We start from the raw sequence: 17,551 nt of genomic DNA, 5'->3' as shown, positions 1-17,551 counted from the left end.
ATTCCATTTGCACAACAGCATGTGAAATTTATTGTCAATCAGTGTTGCTTCCTAAGTGGACAGTTTGATTTCACAGAAGTGTGATTGACTTGGAGTTACATTGTGTTGTTTAAGTGTTCCCTTTATTTTTTTGAGCAGTGTATTATTTTCACTAACTCACCGTTAAAAAGCTCCATTTGGACGGATTCACAGATGATCTTTTTAGCTGTTCGGTCTGTTAACTCTTCTGGGCTGTTGGCAATGGTTTGTAGTTAAGTTAAAGCCTGGCGTACAGAATGCTAGAATACGGTCTGTTTCACTAGCCTCGTTCCGCGGTCGTGACCCTAACTTGCTTGTGTGGTAATCAATCGAAAGTGCCGTTATTGTTTCAAGAGCAATTGAAGAGACGCTGTAACGGCTGTCTATGGAAGAAGTGGACCAAAATGCGGCGGAGTTAGGGTTCGTCATATTTAATGTCACGAACACTATGCATTTACAAAAACAACAAAAACTGACAGCCAACACAGTCCTGTCAGGTGCAACCACATTGACAAGCACAATTACCCACACCACACAAAGGAAACGTAGGCAACTTATGTGTGACTCCCAATCAACCACAACCCTCTACAGCTGTGCCTGATTGGAAGTCACACAGCCAAAATCAACGAAACAATAAAACACTCACTCCCTTCTGCCACGTCCTGACCCAACTACACCCTCTACTGGTCAGGACGTGACAGTACCCCCCCCCTCAAGGTGCAGACCCCGGGATGCACCTAAAAAAGGAAAACACAAGAAAATCCCCAACAAAAAGGAACACCTAAACAATAAGGGAGGGAAGGGAGGGTGGCTGCCGTCACCGACGGCACTGTGCTACACCCTCCCTCCCCAACCCACCTATCCTGGAGGTGGCTCAGGTGCAGGCCGTTCCGGGCAGTCGGGCCGCTCGGGGCAGTCGGGCCATTCTGGCAGCTCGGGGCAGTCTGGCAGCTCGGGGCAGTCTGGCAGCTCGGGGCAGTCCGGCCACTCCGGCAGCTCGGGGCAGTCCGGCCACTCCGGCAGCTCGGGGCAGTCCGGCCACTCCGGCAGCTCGGGGCAGTCCGGCCACTCCGGCAGCTCGGGGCAGTCCGGCCACTCCAGCAGCTCGGGGCAGTCCGGCCACTCCGGCAGCTCGGGGCAGTCCGGCCACTCCGGCAGTTCGGGGCAGTCCGGCCACTCCGGCAGTTCGGGGCAGTCCGGCCACTCCGGCAGTTCGGGGCAGTCCGGCCACTCCGGCAGTTCGGGGCAGTCCGGCCACTCCGGCAGTTCGGGGCAGTCCGGCCACTCCGGCAGTTCGGGGCAGTCCGGCCACTCCGGCAGTTCGGGGCAGTCATGCCACTCCGGCAGTTCGGGGCAGTCATGCCACTCCGGCAGTTCGGGGCAGTCATGCCACTCCGGCAGTTCGGGGCAGTCAGGCCACTCCGGCAGCTCGGGGCAGTCCGGCCACTCCGGCAGTTCGGGGCAGTCCGGCCACTCCGGCAGTTCGGGGCAGTCATGCCACTCCGGCAGTTCGGGGCAGTCATGCCACTCCGGCAGTTCGGGGCAGTCAGGCCACTCCGGCAGTTCGGGGCAGTCATGCCACTCCGGCAGTTCGGGGCAGTCAGGCCACTCCGGCAGCTCGAGGCAGTCCGGCCACTCCGGCAGTTCGGGGCAGTCCGGCCACTCCGGCAGTTCGGGGCAGTCATGCCACTCCGGCAGTTCGGGGCAGTCAGGCCACTCCGGCAGTTCAGTGTAGTCCGGCCACTCCGGCAGTTCGGGGCAGTCCGGCCACTCCGGCAGTTCAGTGTAGGCCGGCCACTCCGGCAGTTCAGGGCAGTCCGGCCACTCCGGCAGTTCAGGGCAGTCCGGCCAGTCCGGCAGTTCAGGGCAGTCCGGCCACTCCGGCAGTTCAGGGCAGTCCGGCCACTCCGGCAGTTCAGGGCAGTCCGGCCACTCCGGCAGTTCAGGGCAGTCCGGCCACTCCGGCAGTTCAGGGCAGTCCGGCCACTCCGGCAGTTCAGGGCAGTCCGGCCACTCCGGCAGTTCAGGGCAGTCCGGCCACTCCGGCAGTTCAGGGCAGTCTGGCCACTCCGGCAGTTCAGGGCAGTCTGGCCACTCCGGCAGTTCAGGGCAGTCTGGCCACTCCGGCGACTGTTGACTGGCAGGCAGCTCTGACGACTGTTGACTGGCGGGCAGCTCTGACGACTGTTGACTGGCGGGCAGCTCTGACGACTGTTGACTGGCGGGCAGCTCTGGTGGTTCCGGCTCAGGATTCACCAGGCTGGGGAGACATAACGGAGACCTGGCTCTGGGCGCAGGCCCTGGACTCACCAGTCTGGGAAGACCCGCTGGATGCCTGGTTTGAGGAGGTGGCACAGGAGAGACCAGGGTGGAAAGACCCACTGGAGGACTGGTCCGTGGAGGAGACACGGGCTTGACCAGGATAGGGAGACCCACTGGAGTACTGGTCCGTGGAGGAGACACAGGCTTGACCAGGATAGGGAGACCCACTGGAGTACTGGTCCGTGGAGGAGACACGGGCTTGACCAGGATAGGGAGACCCACTGGAGTACTGGTCCGTGGAGGAGACACGGGCTTGACCAGGATAGGGAGACATGCAGGAGGCTTGGTTCTGGGCGTAGGCACAGGACGTGCAGGGCTGGGAGGACATGCAGGAGGCCTGTTTCTGGGCGCAGGCACAGTCTTTACCAGACAACCAGCACGCACCTCAGGACGAGTATGGAGAGCTGCCTCAGGTGACATCATTCCCACGACACGCTCATTAGGGCGAATGCCGTACTTAATGCACCATACTAGCAGCTCTCTCATCTCTCTCTCTCCTAATTTCCCCATTAACCCCGTCACAGTCTCTGTCTCATTTCCCTTGCTCACCTCCAATGTCATCCCGACTGGCTCTGGTTCCGACCTCAGCTCCACTGACTGTCCCGTGTGCCCCCCCACAAAAAATTCTTGGGGCTGCCCCTCACGCTCGTTGCGCTCTCTCTCCTCGTAATAGCGTCTCTCCACTCTCGCCGCTTCAATCTCCCACTGCGGGACGCGATAATCCCCAGCCTGAGTCCATGGTCCCTCTCCGTCCAGGATCTGTTCCCAAGTCCATTGGTCCATAACGCTGTACTCCTGCTGCTCCTTCCTCTTCCGCCGCTTGGTCCTGGTTTGGTGGGTAATTCTGTAACGGCTGTCTATGGAAGAAGTGGACCAAAATGCGGCGGAGTTAGGGTTCGTCATATTTAATGTCACGAACACTATGCATTTACAAAAACAACAAAAACTGACAGCCAACACAGTCCTGTCAGGTGCAACCACATTGACAAGCACAATTACCCACACCACACAAAGGAAACGTAGGCAACTTATGTGTGACTCCCAATCAACCACAACCCTCTACAGCTGTGCCTGATTGGAAGTCACACAGCCAAAATCAACGAAACAATAAAACACTCACTCCCTTCTGCCACGTCCTGACCCAACTACACCCTCTACTGGTCAGGACGTGACAGTACCCCCCTCAAGGTGCAGACCCCGGGATGCACCTAAAAAAGGAAAACACAAGAAAATCCCCAACAAAAAGGAACACCTAAACAATAAGGGAGGGAAGGGAGGGTGGCTGCCGTCACCGACGGCACTGTGCTACACCCTCCCTCCCCAACCCACCTATCCTGGAGGTGGCTCAGGTGCAGGCCGTTCCGGGCAGTCGGGCCGCTCGGGGCAGTCGGGCCATTCTGGCAGCTCGGGGCAGTCTGGCAGCTCGGGGCAGTCTGGCAGCTCGGGGCAGTCCGGCCACTCCGGCAGCTCGGGGCAGTCCGGCCACTCCGGCAGCTCGGGGCAGTCCGGCCACTCCGGCAGCTCGGGGCAGTCCGGCCACTCCGGCAGTTCGGGGCAGTCCGGCCACTCCGGCAGTTCGGGGCAGTCCAGCCACTCCGGCAGTTCGGGGCAGTCCGGCCACTCCGGCAGTTCGGGGCAGTCCGGCCACTCCGGCAGTTCGGGGCAGTCCGGCCACTCCGGCAGTTCGGGGCAGTCCGGCCACTCCGGCAGTTCGGGGCAGTCCGCCACTCCGGCAGTTCGGGGCAGTCATGCCACTCCGGCAGTTCGGGGCAGTCAGGCCACTCCGGCAGCTCGGGGCAGTCCGGCCACTCCGGCAGTTCGGGGCAGTCCGGCCACTCCGGCAGTTCGGGGCAGTCCGGCCACTCCGGCAGTTCGGGGCAGTCCGGCCACTCCGGCAGTTCGGGGCAGTCCGGCCACTCCGGCAGTTCGGGGCAGTCATGCCACTCCGGCAGTTCGGGGCAGTCAGGCCACTCCGGCAGCTCGGGGCAGTCCGGCCACTCCGGCAGTTCGGGGCAGTCCGGCCACTCCGGCAGTTCGGGGCAGTCATGCCACTCCGGCAGTTCGGGGCAGTCAGGCCACTCCGGCAGTTCGGGGCAGTCATGCCACTCCGGCAGTTCGGGGCAGTCTGCCACTCCGGCAGTTCAGGGCAGTCCGGCCACTCCGGCAGCTCGGGGCAGTCCGGCCACTCCGGCAGTTCGGGGCAGTCCGGCCACTCCGGCAGTTCAGGGCAGTCCGGCCACTCCGGCAGTTCGGGGCAGTCAGGCCACTCCGGCAGTTCAGTGTAGTCCGGCCACTCCGGCAGTTCAGGGCAGTCCGGCCACTCCGGCAGTTCAGGGCAGTCCGGCCACTCCGGCAGTTCAGGGCAGTCCGGCCACTCCGGCAGTTCAGGGCAGTCCGGCCACTCCGGCAGTTCAGGGCAGTCCGGCCACTCCGGCAGTTCAGGGCAGTCCGGCCACTCCGGCAGTTCAGGGCAGTCCGGCCACTCCGGCAGTTCAGGGCAGTCCGGCCACTCCGGCAGTTCAGGGCAGTCTGGCCACTCCGGCAGTTCAGGGCAGTCTGGCCACTCCGGCAGTTCAGGGCAGTCTGGCCACTCCGGCGACTGTTGACTGGCAGGCAGCTCTGACGACTGTTGACTGGCGGGCAGCTCTGACGACTGTTGACTGGCGGGCAGCTCTGACGACTGTTGACTGGCGGGCAGCTCTGGTGACTGTTGACTGGCGGGCAGCTCTGGTGGTTCCGGCTCAGGATTCACCAGGCTGGGGAGACATAACGGAGACCTGGCTCTGGGCGCAGGCCCTGGACTCACCAGTCTGGGAAGACCCGCTGGATGCCTGGTTTGAGGAGGTGGCACAGGAGAGACCAGGGTGGAAAGACCCACTGGAGGACTGGTCCGTGGAGGAGACACGGGCTTGACCAGGATAGGGAGACCCACTGGAGTACTGGTCCGTGGAGGAGACACAGGCTTGACCAGGATAGGGAGACCCACTGGAGTACTGGTCCGTGGAGGAGACACGGGCTTGACCAGGATAGGGAGACCCACTGGAGTACTGGTCCGTGGAGGAGACACGGGCTTGACCAGGATAGGGAGACATGCAGGAGGCTTGGTTCTGGGCGTAGGCACAGGACGTGCAGGGCTGGGAAGACATGCAGGAGGCCTGTTTCTGGGCGCAGGCACAGTCTTTACCAGACAACCAGCACGCACCTCAGGACGAGTATGGAGAGCTGCCTCAGGTGACATCATTCCCACGACACGCTCATTAGGGCGAATGCCGTACTTAATGCACCATACTAGCAGCTCTCTCATCTCTCTCTCTCCTAATTTCCCCATTAACCCCGTCACAGTCTCTGTCTCATTTCCCTCGCTCACCTCCAATGTCATCCCGACTGGCTCTGGTTCCGACCTCAGCTCCACTGACTGTCCCGTGTGCCCCCCCACAAAAAATTCTTGGGGCTGCCCCTCACGCTCGTTGCGCTCTCTCTCCTCGTAATAGCGTCTCTCCACTCTCGCCGCTTCAATCTCCCACTGCGGGACGCGATAATCCCCAGCCTGAGTCCATGGTCCCTCTCCGTCCAGGATCTGTTCCCAAGTCCATTGGTCCATAACGCTGTACTCCTGCTGCTCCTTCCTCTTCCGCCGCTTGGTCCTGGTTTGGTGGGTAATTCTGTAACGGCTGTCTATGGAAGAAGTGGACCAAAATGCGGCGGAGTTAGGGTTCGTCATATTTAATGTCACGAACACTATGCATTTACAAAAACAACAAAAACTGACAGCCAACACAGTCCTGTCAGGTGCAACCACATTGACAAGCACAATTACCCACACCACACAAAGGAAACGTAGGCAACTTATGTGTGACTCCCAATCAACCACAACCCTCTACAGCTGTGCCTGATTGGAAGTCACACGGCCAAAATCAACGAAACAATAAAACACTCACTCCCTTCTGCCACGTCCTGACCCAACTACACCCTCTACTGGTCAGGACGTGACAGACGCCCACACACTATTTGATGGGGGTAGCCAGATATCTGTACATAGAGTTTGCATGATAGTGCAAACCTTAGTTTCAAACGCCCCATGCAGAGACCCACCCCCCTTTGTTTTTGAAACACACACATACATACACGCCTGCACGCACACACGTCTTTCCCGAAAGCCTTTTTTTCTCAGACACCAAGGGGAGAGAGGGAGCGTGAAATTCCAGGCTTTTACGGTGAGATACAATTTTAAAACCATTTATTTAATTCAAAATATTTAGTACAGACCTTTTAAAACATGCTATAAGTTATACAAAACATTTTTACTATTCCTTTCTTACAGAAAAAATGGGAGGCTATAGGGTTGTCCCTGACCCCCGCCCGTTTCTAATTCCCCTCGTTAAAAGGTGAGATACATTTTTAAAACCATTTATTTAATTCATAATATTTAGTACAGACATTTTAAAACATGCTATAAGTAATTAAACAATTGTACTATTCCTTTCTTACACATAAAGGGGCTGGCTATAGGTTTATACACCCGCCAGTTTCCAATTCCCCGTCGTCAAGACAGGCTCTCTTGCTCGCTCCAGCATGGTTTCGTAAATTTTCACTCCATGGATAGATCAAACATCTTGCATGTAGACCCTGGGCATTTCTTAAGGATAGAAGCGGCCAGCGACGTAATTGTTCACGATTTTGGAAAAGACTGTCCAGCTTTTTCATCATGGTTATGAATATATGTGTCACGTCCTGACCAGTAAAGGGGTTATTTGTTCTTATAGTTTGGTCAGGATGTGGCAGGGGGTATTTATTTTATGTGGTTCAGGGTGTGTTTGTGTATGTGTTCATGTAGAGGGGTATTTGATTTATGTATTCCGGGGTTTTTGAGTTATCGTTCTATGTAAGTTTATTTCTATGTTCTGTCTAGGTGTTTGTATTTCTATGTTTTGGTAATGGGGATTGGGGCCTTCAATTGGAGGCAGCTGTCTATCGTTGTCTCTGATTGAAGGTCCTATATTTAGGAGTGTGTTTGTCATGGGCTTTTGTGGGAGATTGTTTCCGTGTATAGCTTCATGCCTTACAGGACTGTTAATCGTCGTGTTTTTGTATACGTTTTGGTTTTCCTTCTTTGTCCTAAATAAAAAAAGAAGATGAGTATACATTTTCCTGCTGCGTTTTGGTCTACACCCTACAACACCCGTGACAATATGGTAATCACGCCATTTAAAGCTAAACACTGGCATAAAAAAGATAACATCCTTGCAGGCTTTGGAAAATACATATGAACTGACAGATTTTGTCGCATTTCAACTATCATATTGTTCACATGCTAAATTTGGCACTTTGGAGTCGGGGCTTTACTCTATTGAAGAGATTCTTATGGCTTTCAAATCATCGCGCCCGCACACCAGCTTTTCCATAGCATAGCCGGGTAGGGATGTACCACTCAGGGCCTGTTCAATTTGACATAACGCTAGCCGTATCTTAAGCCATTCTCTCATACGCAGCGCAGGAGAAAAACTTCCGGGTTTTGCATGATAAAGGGGGTTGGGACCGCTGTCTGTGAAAATCTTCACAGTTGAATCCTCAGGTTGGAATATGTCCATCACTCGTATCCAAAACTCCTTTAAAACATTCAGGGGCCTCACACAAAATGTCCTCGATGCTTTTATCATTGGGTTCTTGACAAGAGGCGCATAGTACCCCCAGAATTGGCCTAGGAGACATCATTTTCTGTTTAATGTTCTGGGTTTATTTTTAAAATCTTGTTTAGTGTTCTGGGGCCGCATGTGTTGTTCTGGGTCTTATTTATAATGCGTCTGCCCCCTACAATATCCCCGGACATTACTGTTTCATAGACAACAGCCCTAAGGGCAATAAAATAGGGGGTGTGGGGCCATCCTCTTTGAAATGTTCAAACACATACCCCACAGTTCAACGAGGTCCCTACTCATCAATCATCATGACAACTTCAAAGGAATAGATGCATTATATGCATAAATTAACACACACTCTTTAATGCAGGCAAACAAATCAGTTTTACCTCATTTCTGTTAAATGTGCAACCAGAGGGAAAAAAAATCTAGAACACATTTACTTCACACACAGAGACGCGTACAAAGCTCGCCCTCCATTTAGCAAATCTGACCATAACTCTATCCACCTGATTCCTGTTTACAAGCAACAATTAAAGCAGGAAGCACCAGTGACTTGGTCTACAAAAAATTGGTCAGATGAAGCAGATGCTAAACTACTGGACTGTTTTGGTAGCACAGACTAGAATATGTTCTGGGATTCTTCTGATGGCATTGAGGAGTACACCACATCAGTCACTGGCTTTATCAATAAGTGCTTTGAGGATGTCGTCCCCACCTTGACTGTACGTACATACCCCAACCAGAAGCCATGGATTACAGGCAACATTCGCACTGAGCTAAAGGGTAGAGTTGCCGCTTTCAAGGGGCAGGACTCTAATACGGAAGCTTATAAGAAATCCCGCTATGCCCTCAGACGAACCATCAAACAGGCAAAGCATCAATACAGGACTAAGATCGAATCGTACTACACCGGCTCCAACGCTCATCGGATATGGCAGGGCTTGCAAACTATTACAGACTACAAAGGGAAGCACAGCCAAAAGCTGTCCAGTGACATGAGCCTACCAGAGGAGCTAAATAACTTATATGCTCGCTTTGAGGCAAGTAACACTGAAACATGCATGAGATCATCAGCTGTTCCGGACAACTGTGTGATCACGCTCTCCGCAGCCAATGTGAGTAAGACCTTTAAACAGGTCAACATTCATAATGCCGCTTGGCCAGACGGGTTACCAGGACGTGTGCTCTGAGCATGCGCTGACCAACTGGCAAGTGTCTTCACTGACATTTTCAACCTCTCCCTGTCTGAGTCTGTAATACCAACATGTTTCAAGCAGACCACCATAGTCCCTTTGCCCAAGAACACTAAGGTAACCTGCCTAAATGACTACCGACCCGTAGCCATGAAATTATTTGAAAGGCTGCTCATGGCTCACATCAACACCATTATCCCAGAAACTGTAGACGCACTCCAATTTACATACCGGACCAACTGATCCACAGATGATGCAATCTCTATTGCACTCCACACTGCCCTTTCCCACCTGGACAAAAGGAACACCTATGTGAGAATGCTATTTATTGACTACTGCTCAGTGTTCAACACCATAGTGCCCTCAAAGCTCATAAGATAAGGACCCTGGGAGTAAACACCTCCCTCTGCAACTGGATCCTGGTCTTTCTGACGGGCCGCCCCCAGGTGGTAAGGGTAGGTAACAACACATCCGCCATGCTGATTCTCAACATGGGGGCCCCTCAGGGTGGATGTTCAGTCCCCTCCCGTACTCCCTGTTCACTCATGACTGCACGGCCAGGCACGACTACAACACTGACAACTTTGAGACAAACTAGAGGGAGAAGGTCAGAGACCTGACCGCGTAGTGCAAGGACAATAACCTCTCCCTCAATGTGATCAAGACAAAGGAGATGATTGTGGACTACAGGAAAAGGAGGATCGAGCACGCCCCCATTCTCATCAATGGGGCGGTAGTGGAGCAGGTTGAGAGCTTCAAGTTCCTTGGCGTCCACATCACCAACAAACTAAAATGGTTGAAGCACACCAAGAGAATTGTTAAGAGAGCATGACAATACTTTTTCCCCCTCAGCAGACTTATCTCTTACTTTTTTTTTGGTATTTCTTAAAATGGCATTGTTGGTTAAGGGCTCGTAAGTAAACATTTCACTCTAAGTATGTTGTATTCGGCGCATGTGAGAAATACAATTTGATTTGATTCAAGAAAAAACACCCGGACAGAGACAATCCTCAGCCATTCTCCTTCTGTTATTTGTCTGCAGTAGCTATCTCAAGCAGCCAATCTTCTTCAGGGCTACACTGTATGACATCATGTGTGAGTGTAGAAATCATGTACGTGAGCGTTTCCATGGGACCGCTTGTATCTACAGTAGCTCTCTGTATTTCAGAAATATATAGACCTAATTCCACTTTCCATTGGGAATTCTTCCTTCCTGTCTGTGTGCCTTGTAAATATGGAGCTACAGCTTAGATTCATATCGCATCTCTACTGCAGGCACTGTAAATGAAACGCTGACATTGGAAAGTAGCCTGAATGGATGGACGTCATACTGACACCTTTATTAGTTATCATATGAATAACTATAGAGCAAACATAGAGGATATAGATCTTAAGAAGGCTATGAAGGAGCATGTCAAATGTTCTTACTGGATGTTTCATTTCCCACAGGCATTCACAGTGGCCTAAAACAGAACTGGGATCACTTTCAGTGAGACATACTATACAGTATATATATATATTTTTACCTTTATATAACTAGGCAAGTCAGCTAAGAACAAATTCTTATTTTCAATGATGGCCTAGGAACAGTGGGTTAACTGCCTTGTTCAGGGTCAGAAGGACAGATTTTTACCTTGTCAGCTCAGGGATTCGATCTTGCAACCTTTCAGGTATAAGTCCAACGCTCTAACCACTAGGCTACCTGCTGCCCCATACATATATTTTCCAGCTCTGCATTTCTCTGGTTTGATAAAATACTTTATCTCTGTTCTCCACAATAGTCATAATGCTCACCATAGAATGCTCTATATGTCACGCCCTGACCTTTTGAGTTCTTATTTATTCTCTGTTTGGTTAGGTCAGGGTGTGACTCGGGTGGGAATATCTATGTTTTCTATTTCTTTGTTTTTGAGCCGAGTGTGGTTCCCAATCAGAGGCAGCTGTCTATCGTTGTCTCTGATTGGGAATCATACTTAGGCAGCCTGTTTTCCACCTGAGTTTTGTGGGAGGTTATTTTCTGTTTAGCGTATGTGCCTGACGGAACTGTGCGTTTTCGTTTCTCCCTTTTGTTATTTTGTTTGAGTGTTTCTTGAAAATAAATATCATGAGCACTTACCACTCTGCACTTTGGTCCACTACTTCAACTACAAACGATGAGCGTTACACTATAACAACTGGCATTGATTATAAACGGCTTATGCCAACTTGTGATGATTGTAAGGAAATATGTTGGATTCACAAATGGTTTAATAATGCATAAACAGCCTACCCTATGCCATCTAAACAGTAAAGTTACCAAAATAGTAAAATTAACAAAAGTCCTTCAGGTACAATACCGTTTATTTGTGTAATTACAGAAACAATGATTCATTTTATTCACTAAATGAAATTCATCCTTACGATGTTTAGTTTAGAGCCTGTGTAAATAATTAGCTAATATACAGGGTATCCCTCAGTTTGATACAGGCAGATATGTTGATTAGTGAGTTTTAAGACACCCTGAGGGAATGCTTTCCCTGTCTTCTTCAGGCTAGCCTCCCAATTGGCTGATCCCAATCCTCCAATCACAACACATTTCAAAGGAAGGACTAGATAATATTGTTATGTACTCAGCGTTCTGTGGATCAAGAGAACAGCTTTGTAAATGGCATTGTCAGTTAACCTACAGCACATTAGGGAGGATCCATTTTCATAATCCAAGTGGTTATTACCGAAATTAAAGTTCTTCAGTTCCCAAGAGAATAACAGAACAATAGAGTATGTTTAAAATACTTTATAAGGGTATATAACTGATACTTGAGCTGGTTATTGTCATTACATTGATCCACTGTTAAAGCATTCATATATTGTCTCAGATTGCAGTATAAATAGGTGGATATCTTTTGGAGACCTATTACAGATTAAACTGAAGTAAATCTATTGGAGACCCATTGTGCATTAAACTAAAGTAAATGTGTTGATATCAGAGACATATTAAACTAAACTGCCAAATCAGCCATCAGCAGCAGAGCTTGCCATTTCCACACGGCCAATCGCTTTTCTAACTTTAAAATGGTGTTTAATTTTGAAATGTCACCCTTATACATATGTATGATATGGCCTTTTGTATTAGCAGAGAAACAAGAGATACTGCAGCGTGTGTGTTTGCATTTCCCTCCAATATTACAGTGTATTCTAGATAACAGAGCTCAGAACACAGACTGGAACTTTTGACGTTCTGTACAGATAAGGCACTACGGAGATCAAGGGATTACTATTGGCAACAACAACAAAAAAGGTTAAAAAAGTAGCAGAAAAAAAGAAAAACATCATACATTCAATTAAGCAACGTCCCTCAGGTATGGTGAATTATTGTTATATGATTGCACTTTTTTCTCACTCGTTAACACTAAAGATAACAGATAACGCCAGCTAATTGAGAGATTGTTATATCCATGCAAGTCCTGGCAGTAAACAAGGGCTAGTTAGTTAGTCACTTCATTTTCTCACCATTATGTTTCTGTCCGTGGTTGGTTGGTTGTCTGTGTGTGGTTGCCAGAGCATTAATTAAGTTGTTACAGAAACAGGCCTATGTAGGCTGGATGTTGAGAAGTTATGACAGGTGCTATGACATGTGCTATGGCAGGACAGTTATAGTGGATATGGATATTATTATTCTGTTGCTAAGCAATACGTTTAGTCCCTGATTAGAGCATTACCAGGTTCACAATGGTAGATATTTTGAATGTAAATTACTTGACCCTGGAAAGGTGAGAGAGGATATAGATGGCAGATAAGGAAAAGGTTAGTAATGTTATCTGAGCAAGCTAAAGATCTCAAGCATTCCACAGTGATTTTTCTGAGACCCAATGAATAAAACCAAGGGCTCATTGTCAGTTTACAGTTAATTACACTCATCCAAAACCTAATCTGGCATGGCATATTGTAATGCACTGATTAAGAGATATCTCGCATGCCAAAAGCGGACAGCCAGCTATGTATGTGGCACAAGACTAGTAGCAACACAATGGAAAACCTACAAAGGCATGCTAAAAATGGAAAGATTGGAATCCAGCAGAGGAGCCTGGTGGGTTGAGCTAAATGAGGACGGACTCATTGTAATGGCTGGAATGCAATACATGTACTGTAGGTGCGTTGTGAGTCAGGTAAACACTGGATCTGAATGTCAGTTTATTACATAGAAGTAGAATAAAGTCCAAAAATTGTCAAAGACTTCAGCCACCCTAGTCATAGACTGTTCTGTCTGCTACCACATGGCAAATGGTGCCGGAGCGCCAAGTCTAGGTCCAGGAGGCTTCTAAACAGCTTCTACCCCAAGCCATAAGACTCCTGAACATCTAATCAAATGGCTACCCCAGACTATTTGCATTGCTGCCCACCCTCTTTTACGTTGCTTCTTCTCTCTTTTATTATCTATGCATAGTCACTTTAATTACTCTACCTACATGTATATATTACCTCAATTACCTCTACTAACCGGTGCCCCCGCACATTGACTCTCTACCAGTACCCCCTGTACATAGCCTCGCTATTGTTATTTTACTGCTGCTCTAATTATTTGTTGCTATTATTTTTTACATTTTGGGGGTATTTTTTTAAATCTGCATTGTTGGTTAACTGCTTGTAAGTAAGCATTTCACTGTAAGGTCTACACCTGTTGTATTTGGCGCATGTGACAAATAAAATCTGATTTGATTTGAACTCTAATGCGCTCAGCCTCTTCCTACAAGAAGGCTACAACATATCAGTGAGAGGGGAAAAGGTGTCTGAAGGAAAGAAAAGTGAGATCTGCACACTGAGAAAAGAGGGTTCCTCAAGGGTTCTTTGGGAAGGGAGATGGTTCTATGTGAAACCACACTGACCCAAAGAACCCTTTGAGCCCTACAATGGTTCTTTGCAGTTCAGATTAGTGATAATGAAAATGTAGGGGCAGTGTCTCATTTGAACATTTTGGGGCGTGGTTTTCTCACAGCTCTTTTTGTGCAACCGTGAGTGAGAGTGTCATTATAGTATGTATTAAACATTACTATGGCCAGTGATGGTGTCTTGTGAAAGACTAATGTATGGCCTTGTCATTAAAGAACTGATGTCTAAATCAGTGGTTCTCAATTATCTTCTCAGGGAACCCCAGATGTTTCCAGAGCTAGCGCACCTGATTAAACTTGTCAATTAACATGATAATAAAACCTGGAAATGTAACAATATAATATGTCTAAACAGGAAAAAGAATCCTGTGTGGTTCTTCAGAAAATTACTTGTAGAAACTTGTAGATTGAGAAAGGTTCTCCACATTGTGTCTTGCCTAAGAACAGCTCTTAGCCGTGGTATATTGGCCATATACCACACCCTCTCGGGCCTTATTGCTTAATTATTTGATGGCCCCCGCGGTCACACTGCAAAGTTGTTTAAATTATGTAAGGTGGTGGTGTCAAAGGGCCTGATAACTAGTTCTGCCTTCTGCACGGTTTCCCTTCCTGAGAGCCCTCAGCTAAATTACAAGGGGGTACTCTATTATGTGGTTCCACTATGTTGTGTCTAATAAGGGCAAGGTGGGGATGCTGGGGAGGATCACGATTCAAGCAGACTGGTTCTTGGGCCAATTTAACCTGACAGAACCGCTGTGAACTGCTTCATTATAAATGAGGTTCTTGCAGCTGTAGTAGCTCTCTCCTATGCTTTTATACTGCTTTGTCTTTAGATTTTGTAGCTCAGTTCTGATTTGAACATTTACATTTTAGTCATTTAGCAGACGCTCTTATCCAGAGCGACTTACAGTAGTGAATACATACATTTCATACATTTTTTCCGCGTACTGGTTCCCCGTGGGAATCGAACCCACAACCCTGACGTTGCAAACACCATGCTCTACCAATTGTCTTGGGGTGGTATTTGAGACAGTATGGCTAATACAATTTTCCTAGCCAACCAGAACTTTCCCAGGACATTAGCTTTTTAAACTTTGGCATGATAGTTTTATCTTATAAGAAATAATTGGGAATTGTTGACTTAACTGAACATATCTAGGTATTCATTTATTTGGAAGGTCTGTTCCCTTCATTTTTTTGGGACAGATTCTTTCTGCAATCACTGAACTGAAGGCAGCTAATGGACTTGTATTCAGTCAGGGGAGAATCATTAGAGGGAATCAATTTTCTGATGTTCCTCTGACTGTTTAAATGGATGTTTAAATGTCAGGAGCCACAGGAGCACATCAACATTGAGATCATCAGAGGAAAAAACACCAGGATCAAAAAGAATGAGCTGTCTGATAAACACATTGGAGATGGCAGAACTGTTAAAAACTCAAGAGGCCTGTAGGCATTCAGTTGTCTCTCTTTTGTGAAGAATAATGCACCATGCAGAGTAAGCCATCCCCAGCATCTTCTATGCAGAACAGATCAATATTTTGATGGAAATTCACATAGAGGTGAAATACATCTTATGAACGTCATCTCATCTTCACACTGCTGTGCCTTTCTGTAAGAACTGCCAATAACTGCCAATCCCATTAAACAGACACAAAGAAGAGGTACAGCGCTAAAGGTGCTGAATATGTATTTTACCAGCTGTCGTCTCAGCATAGTAAAGACAATGAGATTTCTAAGAAATCTGTGAAGTGTTATCTCTATCTGGATGTTACCCTATCAGACAGACATCCGCTTTCATTGGTCTTCTTTGGTCATCAAAGGACTAACAAACAGAATACCTTTATGAAAGATGTTGCTAATGATAAATGCAGTCATCCATGCCTGAGAGTCACTCTGGGATTTTGTAAACACCCCTACACTCTAAAGGTCAACATAGGCGGGGGAATTGTCACAGATATTAAGTGTGAATTATACCCTGACACATCTTCGAATATGTTAACAGATTGGTCCTGTTTTTCATGGTCAGTAGAGCTTTCTGACATGATGCATTTGAATAGAACAAGGAAGCTATGTTTTCCCCCGCTAGTCTCATCAGTTGCTCATTCAGAAGAGGTCAGCAGAATACCTCTGGTACAAATCTATCACAATCCTCAAAGCAAGATAGAATTCATTGCTGTTTTTACATGACTTATTATCATATTAACATGTCTGTATCACGACCGGTATCTCAACAAGAATAATTGGGTAAGTCACATTTTAGGAAATGGTTCTTCCATAGCTTTCCTGCAGTGTTGTGGTAAAGAGCAGCATATACTGGCCCACGGGATCCATTGGGATGATGGGTGAGACAACATGGTTTGTGTCTGTGTGTGTGTGTGCCCGTGCGCGTGTTTGTGTGTCTGGTAGGTCAGTGGAATAAGCAAGTCAATGTGTCTCTAGTCCTGAGCTAGAGAGACCCTCTAGATATCTCCTGCAGTGAGATAATCAGGAAGCCTCAGGGTTTACAATACCAGCAGATTTCCAGAGGAGAAATTGGTCCACGTCCAAAATATTCAATATTTAGTGCACTATTTTTGACCAGGAACCACTATGTAGGGAATAGGTTGCCATGTCGGATGCCGCCATGGGTTTCACCCCAGCAACACCCTATGAAGGCTACTGGTATCCCCACAACACCCTGAGAGGACGACTGTCATAAGGCCAGCAGGCTCTGAGTCAGTCAGAGAGATGTCTGGGAATGCTGGGGTGATGCATCATGGGAATGCCCAAATGGCCCGCTAGGGCTGGGGAGCTGTCAACACAGATGTCTGGCCGGAACCTGAGGAGTCTGCAGGGAGGAATTTCCCATACTCTAATACTAATATTAAGTGGCATTAAATTAATTATTGTCTCGTGTCTCACGCTTTATTCAGGACACCAGTGAATGGATTAACAAAAATTGGGCCAGTCTTGTTTTTCCATATCTTCTGTCGGGCTATGTTGGGATTTACAAGCATTAAGTCATCCCTACTCTAAATACAGCAGTTAAAAAGGAGCCTCAAGTAATTCTGTTTAGCTAGATGTTATTTGAATGTCTGTTTTTCTGTGTGTGAAGCCGAATTTCCACATTGCGATGGACAATACAGTTTAGCTAATTCTAATTTTCATTCTCTTACATCTAAGTTAATCAACTGAGAATCTATCCACCCCAAAAAATGTATATTCCAAATATTACTAGCATTCTAGACCTTCAGTCTCTGTTGAATTGTGGTGAGCAGACAGAAAATCGTTCAAAACAAAAATGCATCTTCAACTAATTCTGAATAGACTTACATAAAATAACTTTCAACAATGACATTTAGTTGACAGTGTAAGAATCATTGTTTGCTAGGTGATGGATTGAGCATTCATAATTAACCAAAGCAACAGCAATGGCTCTAATCACAATACCATACAGTATACCTTGCTATCTGATATGTTGACTTAACCCTGACCTTTTGAGAAAAGGAAAATATTAGTTGCAGCGTTGTAT

This window comes from Salmo salar, chromosome ssa22, assembly GCF_905237065.1.
Source record: "Salmo salar chromosome ssa22, Ssal_v3.1, whole genome shotgun sequence".
Classification (NCBI taxonomy): Eukaryota; Metazoa; Chordata; class Actinopteri; order Salmoniformes; family Salmonidae; genus Salmo; species Salmo salar.
This window is presented reverse-complemented; position numbering follows the sequence as displayed.